The sequence below is a fragment of the Haliotis rufescens genome, unplaced genomic scaffold (genome assembly GCF_023055435.1).
Source record: "Haliotis rufescens isolate VD_foot unplaced genomic scaffold, xgHalRufe1.0.p SCAF_10, whole genome shotgun sequence".
NCBI classification, from domain to species: domain Eukaryota; kingdom Metazoa; phylum Mollusca; class Gastropoda; order Lepetellida; family Haliotidae; genus Haliotis; species Haliotis rufescens.
In genome coordinates, this window is record NW_025963780.1 from 16,297,112 (window position 1) to 16,309,156 (window position 12,045).

The 12,045-nt window shown below is 37.8% G+C and overlaps 1 protein-coding gene across 6 annotated transcripts in view; it reads right to left on the reverse strand.

Moving 5' to 3' along the window:
* The window catches only part of LOC124127667 (polycystic kidney disease 1-related protein-like), a 239,132-nt gene that overhangs the window by 47,227 nt on the left and 179,860 nt on the right, over positions 1-12,045 (reverse strand). The gene's annotated exons all lie outside the window — the stretch shown is intronic.

The window sequence follows — 12,045 nt, forward strand, 5'->3', positions numbered from 1 at the left end:
ATCTTAAACTTTTCTGTGAAAGAATACTTAATATTATGAAGGCATGCAAAAAGGGGAAATAATTCATTTTCAGCTTATTAATCATTGCATCTATATTTGTGTACAAAACTTACAAACGAAGAAAGGGAAAATAATTCATCTCCAATATTAGTAAATGACAGATATAAATTAAGATGTTCATTGTGGAGACAATATCCCATTATGTTTTTGAGACATATGGAAATAAAACCCAGAACTAATCCATCTTCTATATTCAGATTTAGATTAAGATTTGTTTTAGAGACACAGCAAAGTCATATTTAGAAATATAAGATACATTTTTGTGTTTTAAAACAAAAATCACAACTAATGTAAATCCCCCACCATAGTGATACCACATGCTGTGATCAAGTAATGTGTTCATGTACCAGATAGGATAAGGTCCACTCTGTGCACGGGTTTTATGAATTATCCAAGGTAACACTACACCCATCATTGCTTCCACACAAACGCAGACTACATCAACAATGAACATCAATATAATGTGTTTTTCCAACCAGTCATAAACAACATCCACGTTTTCATTACCATACACCTATAGAGAGTCTGTCAGGGGTGTAGATATATATGTTATCTTACAAAACAATGAATAATGTAAGCACTGTCATACAATATATTGATTCTACATCCCAGATGATACGTTTAGGATATTCAACCTAATAACGGAGAAAGAACACCTGCAAATCGCATGCATCTTCTCAAGAATCTATTGATCTAAGCCTTAATCAATAGTCAGAATGTTGAATTGTAAAACAAAAGACCAAGATATAAAATTATCTTGTATTTTTTTTTCCATATTGATTTACAAAATTTAATTAACATTACTGATATATACTAATAGTAATTATAAATTTTCATAGATGACATATTCACTTCACTCATGTATACAACATAAAGACATCCAAATTAAATTGATTATTAACATTTAACTTTCTGCCTTTGAATTAATTTTTTTCTCTTTGTTGCGATGTTATGGAAATAATGTTTGATAAAAAGTATTCTTTGAGCGAAATAAAGTTGATTGCCCGGTTAAAAAGAAAAAATTCATGTTCAAGTAAAACAACTCACTTCTAAACCAATCAAATCCTCAAGGGTTGATGCAATATTTCTGAAAACCTCCCTGAATCTTACTAATGGGAATAATCATTGTTTAATCTCCTGATTGCTAGAGCTTGTATAGTTTCCATCAAATCAAGTCGTGTTAAGAATCATTTCAAAACAAATTACATAGTGGATCTCTAACATCCTCCACCATTAAACTAATGAAACACAAAGCAGTGCTCTGCACAGTCAAATTTTCAAATTTTTAACACAATCAAAATACTGAGAATACTGCTCTATTCAGCATAAAGCTCCCAATTTGAATTGGTAATCGACCTAAATTCCATTTAAACCTGAACTCATTTCTAATTCGAAACATCTACAAGAAGAAATAGCTGCATCGAAAATTTCTTTTCAAACTTGGCCCAAAAAATTCTCAATCCTCACGCACAGTAAATTCCATCAACCCCACACACTGACAAAATGCTAACACAGCCGCTCAAAGCCGCTCTGGTGTGAATTGGTGAGACTTACAGTACCACTGGTGGCACTATAGCCGCTATTTGTTTTGTCTTTGCAATTTTAGTGTTCCGCCCTCGGTAAACTTTGAGCTTGTAGACATAGTGAGATAGCTCAACAACTGGTCAGGCGAATTAGCGCCACGTATATGTCGACACCAGAGCACAGATTTATCTTCATGTTAAAGTCTCCATGTCTGTGTACTGAGTGAATATCCCTGATCAATTGTAGTAGAATTACAAACAGGTAGACAACCATGTTGCAACAATATCTCTTGACAGAAACTAGCAAAATTTGAAGGTACATCGTTATCTATACATGTCACTACTGCTTAATAAACCTCAAACATGTAGTAACTTACATTTCAGTGCTGTTTAGTATCATGACATTAAAATAAAAATGACAATGTTATTTACCCGTAAACATCACTTGTATTTGTGTTGAGAGGTTCTAAAAGTGAAAGTGGTTTTTTCCTTCAAATACAAGTCTTAGTTACATGAAATATTGACCAGTTTACAAACCATGGAAGCCTTCTGCAGTTCACCATGCTGTGCACTGAAATATCCCTGTCACCTCCTTCTCCTGTTTCTTCACCCTTATGTACATCCAGCTACAATCTACACTGCGGCAGCTCAAACCCAAAAGGACAATTAAGTCTCATGTGGACATCTATAAAGTGTCTTCCTAACCACTTGAACTGCAATGTCCAAACATACAGTCAGACATGCTATTTGCCTAACAACATGACCTGCAGTGCTATAATCCCTGGAAGGGAGACTTTGCATAACATTAGGTCATTGTCATTGCTATAGGGAAGACCTGAGTTCAATATGACCTTACATAACACATATGGCAGAGCAAGTGGTCGGCAAACACCAATCTCTCCCATTGACCATAGTCCTTTGTTAGGTGTGAAGGTAATTAAATGTCAAAGTAGGCACCTTGGCTGTTTGTGGACATAGGAAATGAACCCTGTAATTGACTGCCCAGTATGGGACCTGGCTTGCTGGTTGGACTTCAGTGTTTGCTACATCATCCCTGTCGCAAGATCTGAGGGACTCAACAAAGATGAATGTCGGGTCTAAGCGACCAACTCAACAAAGTTGGCTGTCAGATCTGAGAGACCACCTCAACAGAGATGGCTGTCAGACCTAAGAAACTGAATCAACAAAGATGGCTGCCTGATCTGAAAAAAACAACCCAGCTCAAGAAAGATGGCAGCAGGATCTAAGAGACCAATTCTACAAAGATGGCTGCTGGATCTGAGAGAACGATTTAACAAAGATGGCTGCCGGATCTGAAAGAATGACTTAACAAAGAGGACTGCCACAGCTTGATCTGAGAGACGGACTCCAAAAAGATGGCTGTCCTTTATCTCAGTGACTGCTGGATTTGAGGGAAGGACTCAACAACCAGTCAACAAAGATGGCTGTGCAAGTTTCCAGAAATGGAAACTTCAATCAGGAAGGGCAGCAGATTAATAGCCAAAAAACTATCTTCCAAATACACATTACTGCACCATTATTGCCCTTCAAGATCACATAAACTTCTACGTATACTGAGGTCTTCAATTCAAAATTGAAATTCCTTGGTTTAATTTATCTCAATCACCTTTCAACATTTTACCAGTCAATTCACCCACTGCACATTTCTGAAAAACAAACCAGAAAAACATTGAACCAACACTTTTTAACCCTGACAAAATATTACAAGAAATTCCACTCTCTGTTATTTAGCTGATCAAATAATCCACCTTGCAATGAGGCTGCGAACGCATGGTGATCATCCACTGCCAATATCACACAAAGATCACGCACCACCGAGACATGGGAACTCACGATTCAAATTCGTGGTGGGTTGAAATCTGCATGCAGCATTCTGCGGTCACACACTCTGGACAATGGAGTACAATGGCTCCCTGTTCTAGTTTCTCTTTTGCTTTATAATGATATCAAGGACAATATTCATTTCCCTATCCCAACAGAAAACATGCAGGGCCCAAAACATGTATAAACCCATCTCGACCACTTGCACAAGAGAATGTTGAGTATGAATTTCTTACCACACCCATAAATTATATTAGTTGGGATTGTTCATTGTGGTTCCATGTTTGAATAAAGCTCTGCTGGGACTTTCCTTGTGGTGTGTTATATATAGCCTTTGTGTGCCAGTTGTATCTGCAAATACTAATCTGCAATATTCCCTCAATAGCAATTACCATCACAATGATTTCACAGTTTTGTCTCATGAAAAACTAATCTGTTCTGTGGACAAGAAAAACACCAAACTATTAATCTAGTCCTTAATGCAAAGTATACTTTTTAAACAAAACGTTTCTTCAACGTACATATTTCATAACTTACACAAGACTGCAAATGTAATCTTTAGGGTTTCAGTTTTAATAAAACTTACAGTTGTATGCTAAAAACATTTTCTTAAAACTTTTATATCCAGATACACATTCCGACAGTGAAGACAAATCAATGTGACATTAATCTTGTGCAAGCATAATGTCTGACATCCAGTAAAGCGAAGATTTTCCTCAACAAGATCACAAATAACTGTTGCATTACAAAAAGCAGCATGATCATAACTGATGAACAGATGGAACAGAAATAAGGCTAATCGCCAGGGACAGACTTGATACAGGAGTTTGAAACACTCAGCTAGTTAGGAACAGAATCCTCAAAGAAGGGTCCTTCTTCCTGTGATAACAGTGGTTTTCAATGACGCTGTTAGTGAATGAAATATTTCACTCTTTCTAAGGGGGAGCGGGGCTGCAGTAGTCGAGAGACACTTTAATGTTGCTGAGCAAACAGAATAAATCTTCCTCAAAATGGCAATGCCCTGTACCAGTCAAGTTACCAACTTCATGAAAGTATTTCAAACATGTCGCCCTCTCCACAGTTTCCCCTTAAGCAAACAACGCCAGTCGTGTGCACCTCCATTTAGGTCCCAGGCATGCTTTTGACAATGTTTCACAAAGCGTGGCTTTCTCTCTGGAGATTTCTGATCATTCAAATATCGAGTAGGCTTGATAATAACCTCAGAAATATTTTTAATCACAGGCAAGTTCCTTTTTCACATTTGTAAATATTGTTATTCAAAGCATGTCTAAGCGACAACCAACTAACTTCACAATATTTTTTAATATCAACATACAATTGAACCAACCATTGTTTGATAGCATGTCATGTCCATTAACATTAAAAACGTTTTGGTCACTACTGTACAACATGATTTTAGCCTTTTGAGATTTCATGGTATGTTTCACCTCACTGAAAGACTCTTACACCACCTGACAGAGCCTGAGGCGGAAAAGGAAGATTTCATATTTGTTCTTTATAGAAGTGTCTTCAGGAGATTAAACCAATCTTATAAATTCTACTCAGGATATCTGATACATAAAGTTCTTCTACTGCATGTAAGATGATGGTACATATTTGCTTGAAAATTGATGAACTGACACTTTGAATCATCTCTAAAGATTTTGTAATTAAGATTTATCTTATCTTATGCAAACAAACCTCAGAATTCAGTCTGTTTAGATGTGAACTTGTGTCAGCGTTACTGCTGCTTATGTCAATAGCTCAATTCAAAAGATTTTTAAATCTTCAAAGATGATTGCATCATGAAAGAAATTATTAAGCAAACAGTGTTTAGACAGCATGATAATACTGCTATAAAAGGGTGGCAGTTTTCGCAGTGCTAACCAAAAGGTCAACAATGCACTGATGAAAAAGCAAATTTAGCATATCGAGGTATAAATACGGACATGTGTGCCTTGAACAAACTAAATGATCACTCGATCAGAAAATGTCCCAGATTAAATCCAGACTGAAGCTATGGCTCAGCAGGTTTGAGTGACAGTTGTTCATTAGAAATGTACGATGCTGATAATACAACAATAGCTGATAAAACAAGGCAGACATTCCACATGAATGCTCGATACAATTAAGGATTTGGCTGTGGGCATGAAAGAATTGGACTTTAAACTTGATAAATACTTCAGGATTCTCTACCGGCTTTCCTGTTGAATTAATAATAGGATGATTTAATTGAGATCATCTGACTGTTATTGATAACTGACATAGCTCTCTTCGTCAAGTTAATTATGAAATGTATAGAGGCCGGTACAAATGACATTATCGTGAAATATGTCTCTAGTAAGTCCACATCATTATAACGGTTCTGATTTGTCACAAGACTGATTGCTTCAACATTCCAACAATGGCATTAGACTACTGGGTATTCCGGTCTGCTACCTCACATAAATTCATAACATAATCATGTATTAATTAAATAAACAAATGTTTTACTTCATCCTGGGCTATGAGTCAGACAGATAATGTTATTTAGCAGCCGTGAATAAGACTTTGGTCTGGTCAGGTTCCAACTCAGACGAGGAATGGAATTGGATATTTAACAGAAACAGATAGGGAGTCTTCCGATATGTGGAAACATGATGACTTTGCGATACACAATTTCTAATAAAATACATCGATTGACAAGAATTGTATAGAGATAAGAGTAACAGGAAGGCTCTTAATTTCTACTGAGGTCTCATATCTGCATTAGCGCAATCATGAAATATTTAATTCTGGCATATCAATGTATGGCATCATGGGATTTGATTTCAATGCACAATATCCTCTACAATGTTACATTTCAAGATACAGGAGTGTTACTATAACAACAAACTCAATAATTCTGCAAAACAACATTGACTTCATGTCTGACATATACAAGTTGTGGGATCTACAAAAATCTCTCTACAGTCTTCAGAGAAAGAGGAGGTTCAATCAATTGATTTTGATAATCAGCACAAAAAGATGCCATGTAGACTGCAGGGAAGAGCTATAGGCTATGATGGCTGAGAGCTGTGCCAGAAGCTGGTCTCCCCATTGTACATCTCCTGGGTGAGATCAAAGGTAGTCAGTGCTAATGCTCAGAGCTAAATCAGTTCCGTGAGACTTTAACCAGTTCAAGAACAGACCCATTTCAAGTGCCAGTGAAGCTCTCACAGTCACTCTTCAGTTCAATAAATGGCTTATTTGTCAAAACGAATCATTGAACTTTCTTGAAGCTGATACAGCAAAGTAATATCCTTGTGTTTCTTCTAAAAGGTTTGACACATCATACAGGGAAAGTTACAATGAAGAAATTGATTGAAATGTTATTGTTGGAAACATTAAACTCCTCAAAAACTAAGAGTCTCCTTGGACATAATGCCTCGGCCTGTATCAATCAGAGGAGCCTATTAATAAATCAAAAGGGAAAAGAGTTGGCATAAAAAAATATAATCTAAAAAACTCTCATATGTCAGTCATGACTCAATTCTTGTGATGAATAAATATTTAAAAAATCAATTCAATCATGACAGCCTGGCATGGAGCTAGTGATGCGAAGGTCACCGCAGCCTTTCCAGATTATCTCATTACAGTGGCAATGCAACAACTTATAGCACTGACGACAAATCAACCATCCTAATGAAGCATGTTCATTTGTACTGAGAAGTTTCAATGAATGTTTCTGCTCATCCTTGCAAGCTGGTGCACTCAACTCCCCACTCATTACAATAGTAGAATATGCCCTTCAATGTCCCATCTCTTGAACATCCTGTTCCCTTTGCTATGACGATCCAATAGTGTCAATATATAAATATATACAATAAGTGAGTGAGTGAGTCTAGTTTTATTCCTCTTTCAGCAATATTTCAGCAATATTCCAGCAATGACATTGTGCAGGACACAAGAAACAGTTTCACAATTGCATTCATTGGTGCAACAAGTGAATACTGCAACAGTATACTTGCCCCCATTACAACGAGACTTATGAGAGTTGCTGCAACCACGTTGCCGCTCCATGCCCCCATTACAACGAGACTTATGAGAGTTGCTGCAACCACGTTGCCACTCCTTGCCCCCATTACAACGAGACTTATGAGAGTTGCTGCAACCACGTTGCCGCTCCATGCCCCCATTACAACGAGACTTATGAGAGTTGCTGCAACCACGTTGCCACTCCTTGCCCCCATTACAACGAGACTTATGGGAGTTGCTGCAACCACGTTGCCACTCCATGCTCCCATTACAACGAGACTTATGAGAGTTGCTGCAACCACGTTGCCGCTCCATGCTCCCATTACAACGAGACTTATGAGAGTTGCTGCATGCTCCCATTACAACGAGACTTATGAGAGTTGCTGCAACCACGTTGCCGCTCCATGCCCCCATTACAACGAGACTTATGAGAGTTGCTGCAACCACGTTGCCACTCCTTGCCCCCATTACAACGAGACTTATGGGAGTTGCTGCAACCACGTTGCCACTCCATGCTCCCATTACAACGAGACTTATGAGAGTTGCTGCAACCACGTTGCCGCTCCATGCTCCCATTACAACGAGACTTATGAGAGTTGCTGCAACCACGTTGCCGCTCCATGCTCCCATTACAACGAGACTTATGGGAGTTGCTGCAACCACGTTGCCACTCCTCGCCCCCATTACAACGAGACTTATGAGAGTTGCTGCAACCACGTTGCGGCTCCATGCTCCCATTACAACGAGACTTATGAGAGTTGCTGCAACCACGTTGCCACTCCTTGCCCCCATTACAACGAGACTTATGAGAGTTGCTGCAACCACTCCACGCCCCTAATACAACTAGACTTATGGGAGTTGCTGCAACCACTCCTTGCCCCTAATACAACTAGACTTATGGGAGTTGTTGCACTAAGGCTTTCATGTAAAACTTTTATTAAATCTTTGATGGGATATAGAAGTTGATAGAACATGAAGACATGCAACTTGTATGAATACCAAGACGTTTCAGCACTACTTCTTGTCCCTTCCTCTGACTGGTTCAGGGACAAAAAGCAGCCCTGAAACATCACGACAAACAATGAAGATGTCATACAAACAGATTTATGTCTTCCTCTTCAAAACTAAGGTTGTGACAAGTAAACATTCACCATCACTGTACAAGAAAACATTCACCACCATTGTACAAGAAAACATTCACCACCATTGTACAAGAAAACATTCACCACCATTGTACAAGAAAACATTCACCATCACTGTACAAGAAAACATTCACCATCACTGTACAAGAAAACATTCACCACCATTGTACAAGAAAACATTCACCACCATTGTGGAATCCTCGGTGAAAGTACCATGAAATAAACACTGTTGTAGCATTAAGCAATGATCAGTACAAACCAATTACCATTGCATACTGCCGTACTAACAAAGACATACCAATGAACACATAAATACCAAGGCTGAAGCTTATGGATATCAACAAGATAATACCAATAAACAGTGCATACGCTTTATAATGAATCTCAAGTACCTTCAACAAAATCATCATTTACGAACCAGTGCCTCGCCAGTCTGTAAATTGTTCCAAGCCAAGGAACAGACACTTCTCTCCACCAGGACAATAAATCACAAGCATTCCTTCGTCATCAAACAATGTCAGTTTCATAATGAAATTTACGACCAGGGACTGGCATTTTATGACCGTGTCATAAAATCATTTAGGCTTGACAGAAAACCTTATGAGACAATTATTGGGACTAAAGCTTGGGAAATGTGGCCAACATGTAGTTGGACTTCTCATAAAGGAAACAACATGTTTTCAGGTATTGATGTGGCCATTATCTTACCATATTACATCTAATAAGTCTCTGTTAGTTAAGTTATGGGCAGAATGCACCTATTAGGCTCACTGAGGGAAAATAAGTATCTGGATAAATTGTCCTTGATTCTGAGGCCTGCAGTGGAGCTAGTTTTTACTTCCTCCAACAAAGATATGATATTGTAGGAGGCGCTATCTGCCTCATTCTTGAAATTCCCATGCTGACATTAGAGGTTTCATAGATACACGTGGTTAAAAGTTAAGCACCCCTTCTTTATTTGGATACATCCCGAACTTCCCTATATCTTTTGGAATTACTACATTTGGCAGATCTCATCTTGATAAATGTCTATGATCCCACTGATTCCTGGTGAGCAGCTGGAACAAGCACACTGATCCTATGTTCCTTCAGAAGTACTGAGGCCTACCACCTCATGCAGAAGCATAGGAAACTGTAGAAAGGGTAGAGTCAAACATGATGATCCATTTCAGTTACTGTATATCAATATGAGTTTGTGAAAAATAAACATGTTTTCAAAAAAAATTACTACAGGCTTGATTTCAAAATTTTACATTGTTTGAGTAGTATATTTCACACATGAACTGCAGTACTTGTGATTTGCCACCATGAAACAACAGCAACAGTACTTCTGAGTTTCATAATGCATCACACTAAATGTCATGATGTTCTCTTCTTACGCAGTACGTTTTACAAGAATATCCATCTGAAGTTAAGTTAATCCCATCACTGACACTTGTTTTAAACCATAAGGATTTTTCTATCTTCTTCTAAGAACAGACATTCTGGACACAAAGCGGGAAATCCTTTCCAAGAATTCTACAAATCTATCACAATCCATATTCAAGGTCAAAGTACTAATAATCACTCACATTTCTCTGAAAGGTTCTTTCAGAATATCTAGAGTACATTCACTTTGTCATTCACAGAATGTCAGGGTATCTTTTGATCAAGGTAATTGAATCAACTGGCTTCATCAATAGACTGTGTTGTCCATGAAGAACTCAACTATCTTCCTGGAGACTAAGGAACATTGTCCAACAGGACCTGAAAAGACGTGCAACTCATGTCATGGACAGAATATTACAAAACAAATTATTTCATTGCTAGTCTTATGCACATCACTGCAGACAAAATCTATCAGAGAGTAGAATTTTCAACTAAAAAAACATAAATTCTGAGGAAGAACTTTGCTTCTGGACTGTTGAAATCTGACTTTAAGATGAGTAAAGATGAAAAATATTGGAAAGAAAGTTATTTTTGATATTAGACTATTTCTTAAACAACATTTAACATTCTACATGAAATACCAGCATGGAAAAGTCACCACAAACAAAGGAGTATACATTTATCTGGAAAAAGTGAAATACTTAGTGGTAAGATCATATTATACAAGATTCTTGTTTCCAACAATTACCACTGAGAATGAGCACTCATAGGAACCTATACAGTTCATTAACTCAAACCATTAAATGAATAACAACCACTACCAAACAGACGAACATTGCACAATAAACAATTGTAAATCATTTCACTGTTAACTACTTTCAGAAGCATAAATGATATCAAGCAGGGATACAACAAAGACTTTTCTTGGAAGTAGAACCAAAGAGGCTAGGAGGTCTCTGCCTGAATATTCAACAGCAATATTGCACAATGGGCTGGTATATATGACTTACTAATGACCCACCACCTGCCAGCTCAGTTTATCCACCCACCTTCATCATATCAGCAACACCTCCATCATTTACCAAATTATTCCTCGTCACTTTTTGCCAGAAATAACACTTTCCATTTGCCCGAAAACACTGAGGAGCCATTACTTCAATATACTGCAGTTGTGGCAGTAATTTTGTTGAAATGCTGACCGGGCACAAAACGACTCCGGTGTGGCTGGTGGTTTCTGGGTTATATTCCAACAATGAATAATTTCTCTTCCTGTTAAACCCAATTGGCCTAACAATATTGATTGGGAGGGTCCCAAGGTAACTACAGCACATACCCAACACGGTGGGAACCATGTTTGGGCCCACCACCATCAATTATTTATAGCCCTGTCTACTAGATCCTATTAGCAATTACTTACCATTTCATTGATACACAATTAAGTACAATGTACCACTATCACATACCTCCTCCCAGCTGAGAACTGCGTCCAATACTCAATATGAGTTCACTCGCCACTTTCTCTATCTAATTGTAATATAATTAAGATATTCTCATAATATTGGAACATTTATGTATTTCTGAGCCAAATGTTATTTGGAATCAATATCTCCATTCTAATGTTATCTCTTGAAATATGTATCATGTGTAAAATGAGAGACCTGGATGGATGCTTGCCTTCTGACAAGGATAGTTAATGCAGCATACATCTTCCTATTTTAATAGTACATCTATTAGATCATGACATGGAAAAGTCGGTATATATATATAGTCATCCTCATCTGAAGAAGGACTGTCCTATGAGGAGAACAGTCCAAACTCACATGGAGTGACAAGATCTTAGCAAGTTCAAAGTTTACATCACATCTGTATATTGAAATCCGATGGTTCTCTAAAACCTAATAGCCTATCCACATACATTTTGTAACAACCCAATGTTTAACCCATCTCAAAGGCCGGCTACTGACATATACAGTTGAACAGATTACAAACTGAATGAATGACACAAATTAATGACCTGCACATTATACGTACCAGTAGTAAAGCTGGATTATAGAGTACTTAAGCCTTGGGAAATGGGAATCTATCAATACTATGAAATCCTCCTTTGAGGGGGC